Source organism: Aphis gossypii, chromosome 1, assembly GCF_020184175.1.
Source record: "Aphis gossypii isolate Hap1 chromosome 1, ASM2018417v2, whole genome shotgun sequence".
Lineage (NCBI taxonomy): Eukaryota > Metazoa > Arthropoda > Insecta > Hemiptera > Aphididae > Aphis > Aphis gossypii.
Genome location: NC_065530.1, coordinates 4,692,692 through 4,708,786, shown reverse-complemented (window position 1 = coordinate 4,708,786; position 16,095 = coordinate 4,692,692). Strand labels below are relative to the sequence as shown.

Here is a 16,095-nt window from a genome sequence, read left to right as displayed (position 1 = left end):
TTATCATCATCACCATCGCTGGCCGACGGCATGTGTGTGTGTGCGCGCGTTCGCATATTCGCGTAATCGCACCGTTGCCGTGTGAGTGTGTGCGCTATTATTAGAACGACTTACTATTTAATATTATAATAATATGCTCTCGAGAACAACGACGAGCGTTATGCGATTATCATAATCATCACTATAGGTGTAAATTTTAATAATAATATATATATAATAAGCCAGGTCGCACGAACAATCGTTAAACATTCAATATAATAATATGAACTCAGCGCTGAGCTAACGGTTTCTCGAATACGATTTGAAGCCCGACAATCGGTCCGACGATTTTTAGCGAATCGTTAAAAACTAAACATCTTTTTATTTTTTTTTTATGCAACTCGAAATCATAATACGAGATTATAAATTTTTTACATATTATGTTAAGATTTTTTTCCGCTATTTGCTATTTCACTTAGATTAGAAAATTAACTAGACTATACTTGCGCTAGGTCTACACTCGCCTCCACTATATATGTCACGATGAGCCATTTCAAAACAGTTGAAAAAGTTTAGTGTAAAATACTGTTGACGCGGTTGAAGACGATGCGACGAAATATTGAGGAACTACGAAAACGACACAGCATCAGGGCCGTATTGAGTTTTGCCAGGCCCCGGGAAAACTAAATCTTCCGTGCCCCGTTTTTTAAGGGTTAGGTCTAATTTTTACGCGAAAAAATTGTCTAATTATACATACAACCTAATAATTGAATGGTTTTGGCATTAAATATTTCAATCGTAGTGCTTAATATGTTTTGTTTTGTTCTCAAAATAATATTCATTTTATATACTGATAATGTTTTTAGTAACTACGTTGTTATGTTTTTGAAAGAAAATTAAATAATTTTAAGACATAAATTAAATAAATAATAACTAATAACTAACATTATTATATTATATATAACTATTATAACTACATAAACATAATAATATGAAACTTAAAATTTATAATTCATATCATGTTATTGCATGTCCTAGGGTCTTTTTTCTTGTTCTTTTATTGATAGAAATACAAATAATTATTAATTAGGTAATTTTTTTATTACTTAAATATTTTTTTATTTTTTTATAGGCTTGGGCGGCGGACATATGACCCGAGAAAAGCGGTCTGAATACGGCCCTACACGGCCAATGAGTGAAATTTACATGATGTTTTGATCAGTAGCTTCGTGTAATAACGGTCAGTAGATAGTGATTTTACTTGTACTAATAGTATTTAAAATATTTTGAACCACATAAGGTATATACTATATTTATGTATTTAAAATTTCATATAGCATAGTATTGTGGCCTATGTCCCTGTTTCGAATTTGGAATGTGATCTACAAAAATACAGACGCCTGCTACAAAGTTTGAGTATTAAAAAAGTAAGTAAGTGGCATAACTAGTTAATGAACTAGAATTAAAATTTAAAAAGATAAGCAGTAGGTATTATTAGTTTTAGAATTGTCCATAGGTTTATCTGAAATTCGAACGTTTTAAAATATACTGTTTATTTATACTAAAGAATCCTATTTTAGATTAGGTACTCCAGCCAATTATTTGGCCTAATGATTATGTAAATAATAACAATTTTTAAATATAGACAACACATATTAATGTCTATAAAAATATTAAAAAAATTATTTTTATTTTTTTAAATACAATCTCGGGTATATAAATATATCGTTGATTAAAATAATGATGCCATACGTAATTAGTCAATTAGAAAATCGTATTGTAAACTATATTACATAGATACGTACAACACACAAACACATACTAGCGCGCGCGAGCTCGCCAGCACACACGCATATCTATATAAGTATCAGACTTAAACCAAATAATCTTTCGGGGTTCTTATTGGTCGACGTCGTAGGCAATAACACTCATCTTACTATAGTTTTATTCGCAAGTGCAATAATAATCACGAAATATAATAATAATAAAACTATATTATTCTTTAATTACTATTACCCAATATATTATATTGTTATTAGTTTATAATTGATGTATATTAGCGAGTTTACTTATCGCGCGTGCGAAACACCGTATAATATAGAAATTAGCCTCTGTACATGTTACTGTACCGACTACCTACTATATTATTATACTGAACATCATATGATATATTTCGACACGTGTGAGGTACATGCGGTAATCGGATATTTTGTTGTTTCTGATATTAAATAATAGGTTTAACATTTCTATAATAAAATAGACTTCCGTGGCGACCTATCGCTGTTCAGATTAAAATATGAACTGACCGAAAATTATTTTATACTAAAATATAATATGTACATCGTGGTTCCTCACCATAATTACAAAGGTTAGGTTTTTTTTTTTTATTATAATTTAATATTATTATATAATTGTGTATTAAAATATTATTAAATAGTTATACATTATAATAATACTATTATATAATTATTGTAATAGTTTTATTTATTAATAAATAAATAACTAAAATTATTACCTCCCCACTTACATCTGAATAATTATGAAATTTTAAATTGTTTATCAAATATTAAAATTATTTCCGATAGCATAACCATCTCTTCGTCGTAGATTTAATACAATGTACTTACCTATGTATTGATGAACGTATAAAGTTAATTATTTTATTATTTTAATAGTTTTAACTAATATAATGGTATATACAGAGTCATTCACCAAACAGGAATTTTCCAATTTTTTTATTTATTAAAATTTTAATTTTTTGAGTTTTTAAAAAAATAATTAAAAATAATTTTGAAGAGCACTCGTACCTAACCCCATCCTAGTATATTTTTGTATTAATAGAATAAAAGAATTACCTTGACAATTATACCTCGGAATATAGAGTACAATACTAGTATTTTTTCAATACTTTTATGAGATTACTAGGAATTAGGTGAGATATATTTTTTGAGAAGATATATAAGTAGCTGATTATTATGCAACAGGTTATTTTTCTCCGAAAAACTTTATACGACTATTGATTAATTAAGAAGAGAAGCTAATATTGTGATTTTAAAAATATATTTATTCTGAAAATAGTTGCATGCAAAAATGATATATTATAGTTCTCGAAATCGCTATAATATTCTTGTACGAGCGATTGCTGTTGAGCAACAGTTAACTGTAGATTTTATTGTGTTATACCACTTACTAAGAGATTCGTTTTACACTGTTCAACATTTGTGTATGTTAATCATCATTGTGTATAAATGTGACCTACTATATTTTTCCACATTTTTATGCCACCTTTTATAGATTACATTTCCCACACCACCCTTAATTTAATGATTAATCATAATTGATTATACGATGTATCGCATTCAAGAGGAATATGTAATATTCTTTAAGAGTTCGTTAGGATAATAGTTAACATAATAAGTTTAATACAATTTTTTGTGTCAACAATTCAGACAATTAAAACTAAAATATTATTCTAATTTTTAATTTGTCAGCTATTCACTCAAGATTATTCACGACCAAAAGTGGGTTAAGATATACGTTGGTATAAATAATACGTGCGTGTAATAATTTTTATTAAAGAGATGATATTGTTATACTAATACATTTATACAATTATATAACATTTATATGAACATACTACAGATAAATCCAGAGATTAGATATGAATTCAATGACGTTAAAGACCCATTATTTATATAGATTTAATTTAAATAGGAACAGAGTAGGATTCGTTCAGACAAATAGTTTTGAGTTATTTCAATTTTTAGTACCAATAATGGATATTAGTTAAAATATAATAGTAATGAAATTTTTAGGTTTTTCTATGGAATGACGAGTGTATTGATTTCACCATGATTTGTTTGTTTTCTATCTGTTATTACCTTTAGTCACTAAAAAATATTAAGAATGCTTTGATTTTTTCAATTTTGAAGATGTTTTCTGGTAAATGTGTGATTTAGTTTTCAGCGGATTAAATCAAAAATCGAAAATCGAAAATCAAAAAAAAATAAGCAAAGGAAACTCGATATTTTTCCATAAAATGTTCCTATTTGATACACTCAAAATTTTTTTTTTTTGTTGTGACACAAAATAAAATATTCTTAGATGCTTGGAATTTTTACTAAATGTGTATAGCATTGTCTATGTGTAATAACATTTTCATTTTTTTTTTTAGATGTTTAAGCTAATTATAGATATTTGAAATAAAAATTTAATAAAAACGGGGGTGAGCATGATTATTAAGATAAATCACTCTATATAATATTATGATAAGACAGTAATGCCAAATAATACGTAAGTTTAATTTTATATTATACATATTTTTATGAATCCAAATGAAAAGTTAAATTGCATTTCTCGTATTATATTTATATATTATATGTTTTATAAAAAATTGTTGAAAAATTGTCCGTTTTTTAATACCTATAAGCATATATTAGACTGTACTTATTTTAAATTAATTACAATTATAAATTATCGGCTATTATTTCTAATGTAATATAATTATTATAATGAATAATATCAAGATGTAGATAAATTGCAGACGAGAATAATTTTCATTCTTAACTACAATTTTTTACTTGGTATGTAGTTTTTTTGCATCAAGTCGGGATAAAATAAATAATCCACATCATGATATAGTTTTTAGCTTTTAGGAATGCAAGTTGCACAATTTTATACTTTGAATTGAAAATAACGTATTACATGTAATCAAAAGTGTGTAATGTAATAATGAAGAATGTTTGTTTACGGATCACTTGTTTTTTACGTGACTCAGAAGAAGTTATATTTTCTCTGTACAAAAATGATTATTTAATAATTATTAAAAGATAATTATATATGAACGGAAAAAATAATACCCACAACTTGAAAACATGATGTTTCATTTATCATGTTATACTGCTGAAGATATATAGGAAGATTTTATTATTGATAAATTATTTTATATATACGTTTTTAACGTTAATTAAACAATATAATATAATATTTACAGTAGGTAATCTGGTAATATTTATTTTAATAAAATTTAATGCGCTTGCATACAATGATATTACAAGGGGAAAAATAACTTAACGTGGGGAAGGTCCATAGTTTTTATCAAACTGTTAAAAAAAATGTATTGATACAACATAACCGTTATGTTGGCGTTATTTCATAACGTCTCTCTAGTTTTGACATGAAAACTATGGGCGAAATCATTTTCGATTAAAACGAAATTTTTCCTTTTCGGTCAATATGACATTTTGGTCATTTTGTATAATAATCATTTTTGGTCAGTACTTTACTTTGATCATAAACGTAAAATTACACTATTATATTAAAAATATTAAATCGGTATGCTTGTTAGAAGTGCTTATAATTATTAAATTAAACGCCAGTGAGTTTTTAATAAGAATCACCTAACCTATAGTTGCTTTGCAGTTTACACACACATACTGTACATTACAATTAATACCTATATGATAATATCAACAGAAAAATGAAAATCCTCCGATCCTCTTATGGTATATTACATACAGGTATAATATTTTAGAGAGATGTTACAAATAGTAATTTTATAGCAATAGGCAAAAATATGGAACTAAGTCCTAAGACTAGTGATATAATTTTTACAATAAATTAATAATGCAATTTTACATTGGCGATCAAAATAGTGTACTGGCTAAAAATTTAGTGAAAAGTTATATTGGCTGAAAAGGAAAAGGTTCATTTTGCCGAAGAAGGTATCGCCTGAAACTTCTACGTCAAATCACACTTTTCTTAACTAGACTTTTAATCTTGGGTAGGTACACATTTATCTTAATCTTTCTAATTAACTACACATATAGACTTCTAAGAAGTTGATGGGTACTGAAGAATTTGTTTTTTTTCTATAGCAATTCTTCTTAAATAAATAATTCTTCGAACTTAATTTTCAACTTTCAAATAATTATTTATTGTATTATTATATTTGTAGATATGACTTGTGTTTCATGTGTTTGTAAGGACAACGCTACAACGATTTTTAAAGCATCTACTGACAAAATATTTTTTGATAAATCACGATAACTGATTGTCACCATTATTATATGGCGCAGGGGTGGCCAACTTGTGGCTCTTGTCATAGAGATACGACTTGAGTTATAAAATAAAGTATAGTATAGCTTAGTAAAGTATATAGTTTATGAAATAAAAATGTACTTATTATTATGAATTATTATTTTTCTGGTATATATTCATAAAAAATAAATCAAATTATAAAAAATGTAATTATAAACATTTCGGTTCTTGATATCATTATTGTATTTATGAGTGTGATTCGCGAACATATTCATGTTGGACACCCATGATATAGCGTATACTTATCGCGCCATATCTAGAACGCCACCTGTAGTACGTATGCACAGTCCACACTGCTATATTATCATTATTATAGTAATGTGATCCTTACTCTTCTGCTTGATCGTGTGACACTGCAAGACTTATAACAATATAATAATGATTGCACTAATCAACAATGTTAATAATTATGTTAAATGTTCAGAGTGTTCTGACCTCAATATGAAGTTGACCCAAAAATCAAAATATTTATGTAGACAAATTGAAAAAACTATACACATTAATCATGTACTTGGATCTACAATTTGTTATTATCACTGAGGTCGCTGCGGTTTGTAGGTAACTTGCGTTTTGCATTCGTACGGCGAACTAAACGAAGTAATTTTTTAAAGCTCAACAGGTACTCTTTGATTAACTTATTATATTTTTTAATTTAATACAACAAAAGCTAAATAATTCAAAAGATTTAATAACAAATCATTTTTAAAATGAATAATGAGTTCATGTGCAAATAATATATATATATAAATGAAAACAACTGTACTGTTCTTTTTATTAAAATACACTTCTCGACAAATTTAAAATGGTTAAAAACTTATTTCATATTTTTTTTATGAAATATTATTTTGCTTTTTATTGATACGTGGAAATAATACATCGTCTTGGTTTGATGTCTTAAATTATTGAGCTTTCCAGCCACCACTTATGCATTTAAATGTATGACTTATAACCTAATCTACCTTATGGAAAAAATATGACACCATATTAATTAGTTTCAGCGATACCATTGGTTTGCACCAAAGATGTAGGCAGGTACAACGTGCACGTCTGAGGTATCTATAATACTAAAATAATAATTAATATAAAATACTTATTTTTATTGTATAACAATTTATAACAAGGCATATTTATGCAATGAAAGATTATAATTATTCATACCATATTATTACTTATTAGTGAATACTTTGTGTATGAGTAAGGTACGAAATAATTAGCCTTTTGATCTTTTGAACGAGTAACGGTGTAGTAGTTAATCAATGTTTTATATAAAAATAAATTACACATACTGTTTATATTGAAGCTTTTGCACTTTATAGTGCAAAACTAATCTCGACCGCAATAAGTTACTATATACGAATATACGATTAGGTACATTTGAAGGTTTTATGCGGTATATATCAATTGAATTTTATTTACCCGATACCACTGAAATAGGTATATTATGATAATTGATATTGTCATTTGATTTTGACCCGTTGACCGAAATCAATTCATGAGATAAGTTACAGTAAGCAAAATATTTAGGCACGTGTACGTATAATAAATAATAACATAGGTGTTTAGGTACAGTGAGTTGTCATCGCGTTACATCGTACACACTCGTTATGCAATAGTTTCTTTATTAATCTGTACTTGAGGTAAGTCCATAAACCGTATTTAAACAACGTATGAAGAAATAAATTTGTTGTGTCTGATACACATTACACGGGTTAAATTTAATATATTATATAGTAATTATTTTTATTCGTTTGGTAAACACAAAAAGTCATAAATATTGAAATATATTATACAATAACAAACATAATTATTTTATTATTAAACCATAATGATCGACGATCGTGATTTGTGATCATCTAAGAATTATAATTTATACTTAATCGAAAACTAACAAGGGATTTTTTCGATATTTTCCACATGTGGATTATAGTAGAAACGAGTTCACGAATACCACTGTCATAATGTAAACGCATGAGTGTGTTTTTAATTTTAGCATACTTATCGACTATTTCGTAATAATACTACGATATTTTCGAAGTTACTCGTCATATATTTTTTAATCGTATTAGTGTATGTACTATGTACTATATTAAATTCCAGTAGATTTATAAACTATTTTTAGATACCGCAAATTTTTTTTAACCAAGTATAATATTATTGACAGACGAGACTCACCGTAAAGTATTGTGATAATAATGTTTCTAAAAAACAAATTAAATTATCCATACGTTTCCGGTGTAATAAAATTTGTATACTCATGATCTCGTTCTGAAGACATTAAACGTGTTAAAAGTAAACTACAGACATGACTATTGACTAAACTCTGAAATGGCACTGTGTAGGCGTTGTTTTACATAATATGTACATATTTACATATTAACTATTTAGAAACGTACGATGTGTTAATTTACACTTGCACCATATAATGTATGTTTATATTATTATTTAGTTATACAGGGTGTTTCATACAAAACACAGTTTTTAATTTTGCTACAAATCTGTTTTATTTTATAAGAAATAAATTATTTCAAAGTTTAAGACGTTATACAATTATGATTAATGAAAACAATAATGACTAATATTTTGACGCGATTTAATTATACGCCACATTTACAGTTATTATAGGATTACTATAATATACGAGAACTTAGTACTGTAATTTTTGGCTGATTGAAGCCACAGAAATATCGAATTTTCCGTGTTTTTTTTCTGATAGGCAAACTTAAGCTGTTTTCATGTACAAAAGCTAGGTACGGTTAATAATTACGGACAATTTATGGTTTTGGAATCAATGCGTGTTTAGTACAAAACTTGCACAAACATTGACAGGAAAACCCATGTATCGTGAATAGTCGTGTCAGATTTCAATATATATATTTTTTTTAAATTTAAAATATGAAAACTTTAAATTTAAAAAAAACAATTATCAAAATTTGATTATTTTACAAGGCAAAATGGTTCAATATTATTATTCTGTACGGTTTATTATAATATATGATCGCCATGCAAATTAACTGTAGAAATTGCCTAAATTTTTTCTCCTTAATACACTGATCTTCAGTAAATTATGGAAAATAAAACATCTTCGAAATATAAATATTAATCTTACATTATTGCTATAAAGTGACTATTAGAATTAATATATTTTAAAATTTAATGCTATTAAAATAATTTACAGAAGTGTACATACTTTTAGTGTATACACGATTACGAATTCTTAGTTTTACCAATTGTTCAATACTTATGGTATATGAATACTATATTTATAAGTTATAACCATTATTCAACAGCACAAAGTCTAAAACAACAAATATTATATAACTATAAAAATATAAAGATCAAAAATTGATTTAAAACTATTTATACGTCTAAATTAAATATATCTATACAATATAATTAAAATTAGTTTAAAGAAATTAGAAAAATGTATTGCAATTTATAGTATACTTTTTACTATTATTCATTAAAAAAAAACTTTCTTTATATAATACATACTAAAAAAGTTATTGTAATTTTCTTAGTATTTGCGGTAATTTTAGAAACCATAAAAGCCATCGAAGTCAAATCACACATGTATTAGGTTCGGTTGGCGTGGTTATTTATATATTTAAGTTGTTGCCGAAAAAAAATATGTGTGGGTAATACAATGTTTGCAGGGTCAGCTATATAATATATATTTATTATATATAAAAACTATCTATGAAACTATCATAAATCACATTATAACATAGTGTAAACAATAATAACTATTAAACAAATTATTTGAATTACATTTTATTGTATTATGACTTTATTTTAAAATAGCACGTATAAAACACATAAAATTATATTGCTCTATTAGTACTCTGTTTATACAATGATATTTCTTTAATGTACCATTAAGTATACAATATAATATATTTTATATAATATCTATCGTATACATTATGAGTAATTATTATTATTGAATGATTTTCAATATCGATTACTATATTGATATTATTATGACGTATAGAATTAAATAATTAGGTTTTGTAATTTAGTGAAAATCTTAAAATATGTGCACTGCTGTATTGATTACAACTATTATTGTGTTGTTTTTAGAATTTCTTTGTAGGTACTTAATGAAAATGATATCAATAAAAAATAAAAAAAATAATATAACAGAGACAGAATTTAAGCTAGGATCGTTTATTGAACACCAAGTATTGTTCTCAAATTTAAGGAAACTTGGCCGATGGACCACTGCACTATTCAGATTAAAGTAATTATGTTGTTCTTGTTTACATAGTAACTATTAAGACAAGTGTAAACATTCAAATTAAATTTGGATATCCTAACATTTTGATCTTTTAAGCATTTCGTTGATTACTGATTACTTTTTGACATCACGTTTTATTTTAACGTTGCAATAGGATTTTATGAATGGTGTTACGATGTGATTACAGTTAAATGCAATGGGATCAGGGCTCGAGCGTATTCGATTTAAATTTAATACATGACTATACGAGTGCTAAAGTACAATAACTGAATAATACGAAATATATTTATTACAGTTATTAACTACTATCATGGATAAACTTCACAAATATTGTTGTGGTAGGTCCTTAGTTTTCAATTTATCTGTAATAACTCATAACTATGTTATGATTTCTGGTGATAAAATTATGTAAATAAATAACAATTGTTTGTTATTATATTTTCAATGTTCAGATTTAGCTTTCCATATTAATCATTTGATTATTATAAACAAATTATTATATTCTTATTTAAGAACACCAAAACAAGTATATATAATGATAGCTAATCTTTTTGTTCATTATAATATATATCCAATATCCAAATATATTGTTTTATTTAAAAAAATAATATTATATAAGAATTTATTATTTGGATTGTATTTGAACTCAAACGAAAAACATTTAAAAGTGGTTTACTTTTGTAAAATGTATTTTGAATTTGATACAATATTTAATAATAATAATAATTATTACGAAATATAAAAATATATATAAACAAATTCTACATCCATATTGATTTTATGTGATTGTAATTTAAAATTATAATATATTGTCTATGCATTCTTTAAGCTATTACTAACTTTATAGTTTATTATACTTATATTTTGCTAGTTAAAATACGATTATAAACAAAAATTTAATAACCATAATACAATATAATGTTAACATAATTTCAAGATTATATGGTAGAAATAACATTTAAATATGTTTTATGTTTTTTAATGGAAATATAGGAAGAGAAGTTTTAAAGCAAATTACATTATAAAGATTAAAATGAAGAATTGACAATAAAATAACATCACTGAGTACTCGGGATTTTTCTAAGTCATAATCATATAATATATGTGACTAAATTTAAGTAAGAATCATCTAAGTATTTCCGACTATGTTTAACAAATCTTTGAAAACGTTTATGCAACGATGAACTAAACACTGTTTATATTATATTATTTATATTATTTGTTTCTCATACTGTTGCAATCCCAGACAATGTTTGTGTTTTCATCGCGGTGGTGTGCCATTGCTCGCAAATTTAATTTTAGCGCACAGAAATCCTGATTGCCACCTCCGTCTACATGTGGCGACCTCCTAGTGGCTATACGATCGGCCGTCGGAATTCAGTCTAACAAAATCAGTGACGTGTTAGATAAATATCTAAGTAATATCTATTATTCGTTGTCCGTCAATTTCATACTGTAACACACTAACATATACAATTGCAACTCGTGACTACAGTATAACATTAAAAAAATTTCTCGTACAATTGTCATATATATCAATTTTAATATTTATGTATATGCAGCTATAATGTGACGATGCAACACTTCCATAAATACATATAGAGTGTGGGAATATCAGCGTGTACGGTGTACATGTTGCATTCACACACCTTTAAAATTATTCAAGAATTCATGTATTATATTGTTAATATAAATTTGTAATTTTTAAATTTATCACATTTTGATTAACGTGACTACGTGAGTGTTAACCGTTAAAAAGTATATTAAACTTTTTTTCGATAAAATAATTTACTTATCCGCAAGTAATTGGATACTATACGAATTAATGATAATTTGATGTTTAAAAACTACAATGAATAATGTATAGGTAGTAATATTAAATATAACTGTGACAATTAAATATTAATCACAATTAAACATAAAATACGTATATGCTAGGTAACTTACGTTAGTGTAAACATCGTCATGAATCTATAACTACATTAATTACTTCCGTAATGTAGTTGCATCAGCACAATCATCAAAAGTTAGAATCAGAACTGAAACAAAAACAATGAATTTTAGAATAAGTCATTTCAAAATAAAATGATGAAACCGGCACTAAAACGTTTGTCCGAAAGTTTACAAGAATCAAAATAAATATCAAAAGCTTAGTAAAAAAATCAGACTTTTATATATGGAATATGTATGTATAAAACTACGATCTAAGGTTTTATATTGTAAAATTTATAATTTATCATAAGATTCTTTTTTTTCGAATACGCAAACCTAGCCTAACCCACGAGTTAGGATCAATTATTTTATAAATACAAGAATTGATTAGTAGATTTGAGGATAAAAAACAATCCATACAATTAGTATTTATAAAAATGATTAGATAATTATATGTATGAAAAAAATATGTATACATGATTCAACTGATTCAAGTTTACGACTGGGTAGGTATATACCTAGGTAATCAATAATATATATATTGTACAATAAGATAAATAACTAACTGTTCAAGGTAAATTATATTCTAGTTCAAAACAATGTAAATTATCAAGTCTGTAAGGGGATTTTTCAAATCTTTAGTTCTGTTTCTAATCTGTTTCTAACACATATAATATATGATATAAAAATGCATTGTTAGGTATTTATTTTATTTGTATATGAGTCTGATACAATATTATAGTATACCAATTATTAAATTATCTATAATGCGAATTATATATTTTGATTGCGAAGAGAATTATACTAGCAAATTATGTTATAATTAATGAATAGACTTCATGGGATTGTATAATATTTGTAAGAAATCGACGTACCTACCTATAGAAACACTATACGTCGTATTAACTATTCAGTACTTACACTATGTGGGCTACATATTATAGTACATTTAAAGTGTTTTGGGTTATTACTTATTTAGCGTAATAATATTTTAAATTTTAAATTTCACTTATATATTATTTGATTATTAACTTTTTATAAATGTTTGGTGATTATCGATTTATTATATACTCATATACGTAAATATTCATTGGTTTAATTCTTTGTTTACTAAGTTGGCATTTGAATATCATGCTAGGTGATATTTACGATATCGTTGAATGAGTTCTTTCTGATTTTCTAAAAAATTAATTTAATTTAGTACATCAATATTTTTTAGTTATCTTAGATGTTGTTATTTTCATATATTATTCTAATACGATGTAACTCGTAAATAAAAATTGATAAAGATGATTTTGGCTCATGCTTAGTATTGTGTGTTTAAATGGTTTATATAGTATAACCTTTATTTCGTTCTCGTTGAATTTATTTTTCGAATAATCATGAGTGCCATATTTACCCGGCAGAACTATTATGACTACATTAATGACTGATAAGTAAATATATATGATACAACTTTTGCTAAATTGTTTTTTACTTTTAAAACCTTTGGAACCAATTAATGTTTTCACCCTGTATTTGCATTGAAAATAACCATGTACAATATTATACTCACGATATTCGACGCATAGTTTTACAGGACATGACTGACTATAGAATTGCTGGCGTTACATGTCTCGCTAATGGCGGTGACGTATGAAGATATTGATTTGATCAATTATATACAGGACTTTGAAGGGTCCTTGCGCCAAACGCTTACGATTTGCATAAGAGTACGACAGCTAGATTTATTCGAAGGATTTATGTATAACGATAAAAAATAACAAAACAAAATAATAACAAAGTGTACATTATATAGGTAAGTATGTTATATATTAATATATTATTATGTATTTAGTAATATTAAGTACCCGTTTCTAGTGAATTTTAAACAAAACGAATCATCAAATTTTATTTTCTGTATACATAGTAGTATTTAATAAAAACTGATTAGTATTTAATAGGTTTTAAATATATCAATTTATTTAAATTAATCAATTCTTAGTGTTATTACTTATTACACACAATGCTATAATATAACGTTATTGTTTTGGAATTTGGACTTGAACGTATCTATTGAATAAAATAAAAATAACAGAACAGGGAAGAAAGGGAATTTTACGGGTGAACGCAGATCGAGCATATATACACCTATAATATGATAAATTATAATTATTATAATATAGCCATATAATACATTTTATCATTATAATATGTAGGTGCCTTTTTTCCTTCACAATTATTATTCAGCGCAAAATACTAACACGATGATCGATCAACCATATATATATATAATATTTTAATCAAACATATTTGGTTTTTCCAATTATTTTTTAGGTACACACGAGTACATGACTAGTTCTGATGTATCGATAATAAGTCACTATTACTCTCATTGCGGGTTTGTAAACTTTTGCAGACGTCAACAAATGCTATGTAATAATACTATAATAATACTGTTGCAATTCTGATTCAATACGAGTTTATAGCAATATAATATAGTTATTTGTTCAGGAATTATGACTATTATAATAAATATGGGTAACTAAAGTTTCTTTTAAAATTTCTGAAACTTAATTCTCGGTTAGAGGTATATTTTTATTTATCTTGAGTACATTTTATGCAATACGGTCATAGTAAAGGGTGAGCTTATATAAAAATCACTTTAGAGTGGGACCATACACAAATTCGTCCGAGTGTAAAAAAATTTTAATTCAGCATAAAAACACGTACGATTTGGCAACGTTCCGCTGACAATTTTTTTTACGGTACTCGTATTTATTTTTTTTTTTTTCATAGTTCAGCTTATTAAATAATGCATCTCTTTGACACGCCGCTATTCACTCAATCGGGTTGTAAAAATAACGAGTATGTCGCTAATTTTACAGTATCTGGCTCTTGAGCTAATTTCGTATTTGGTTGTATGAAATTTATATATAATGTTTGTCCTTGTCGCTATTTTATCTCTCGCGAATTATTATTAGTATTATTATATACTGTTACAATTTTATCTGTTCGCATAAAACAAAAACTCGCGATTGATAACTCGGATATTATTATAAGTTAACAAGCATTATACAATTGTATGAACGCGCGTGTGCGATTTGTCATTTTTGAATAATACAAAAAAAAAATGATATCAATTTTACATCTGCGCCCACACATACACACAAATTTGGTATGCATTTTTTTGAACACGCGCCCGGATTATGATAGTATAAATATAACGAATACAATTGAAATACCATTACGAATATGCACTACTGTACAGTGTACAGCCGTATAGGTAATAACAATAATAATAATCTTTAATTATAAAACACTAATTCGTATCACACATAAATAATATTATATAGGTATACTGAAAATCTGCATTGTATTGCACATTATATTTATAAATTATAAGTAGGCACATTATAATAATCGGGACGGCTGATGGTTTTTCATCACACGGAACCGTTGAAATAAATACTTACTTATATATTTTGTATTATGATAACGGCGAAACCTTTAGACTTGGGTAAATCGCAGAAGTTCCGAGTTCTCGTCACGCGTCGTGTGGCCGTAAAATGCCAACGTACCTATATTATGATTTCGAGATGTAAAAATAAATTAAGTAAGTTGTTGCCGTTCTAAAATTTGTTTTTTTATTTTTATACAAACGAAGAATGTATCGAAACTGTTACAATAGTTGCCTAAATTGCTCTATTGAAACATTTAAAATATATAATATAATACCTCCTATTATTATTGTGATATAATCTTTCAATTTATTGTCGACACTATAATGCACACTTTTGCTATTATAACTAAACTACTCAATAGTCAACACGACAGCAACTAATGAGAATTTTTTTTATACTCTTAAG

General features: G+C 26.2%; 2 long non-coding RNA genes across 4 annotated transcripts; one reads left to right on the top strand and one right to left on the bottom strand.

Moving 5' to 3' along the window:
- Window positions 1-65: 65 nt before the first annotated feature.
- Window positions 66-6,086, top strand: LOC126549603 (uncharacterized). Of its 2 annotated transcripts, XR_007603700.1 has the most exons (4): window positions 66-691; window positions 1,112-1,219; window positions 1,317-1,406; window positions 5,936-6,086. It is a non-coding gene; the product is annotated as an uncharacterized LOC126549603 (long non-coding RNA). The 2 variants fall into 2 exon arrangements; XR_007603701.1 differs by lacking the exon at window positions 1,317-1,406.
- Window positions 6,087-11,187: 5,101 nt separating this feature from the next.
- On the bottom strand, window positions 11,188-14,147 carry LOC114127142 (uncharacterized). Of its 2 annotated transcripts, XR_007606991.1 has the most exons (4): window positions 14,098-14,147; window positions 13,803-13,968; window positions 12,263-12,354; window positions 11,188-11,697 (listed from the first exon to the last, which is right to left on the bottom strand). It is a non-coding gene; the product is annotated as an uncharacterized LOC114127142 (long non-coding RNA). The 2 variants fall into 2 exon arrangements; XR_003592658.2 differs by lacking the exon at window positions 14,098-14,147 and having other exon boundaries at window positions 11,190-11,697; window positions 13,803-14,064.
- Between the last annotated feature and the right edge of the window lie 1,948 nt (window positions 14,148-16,095).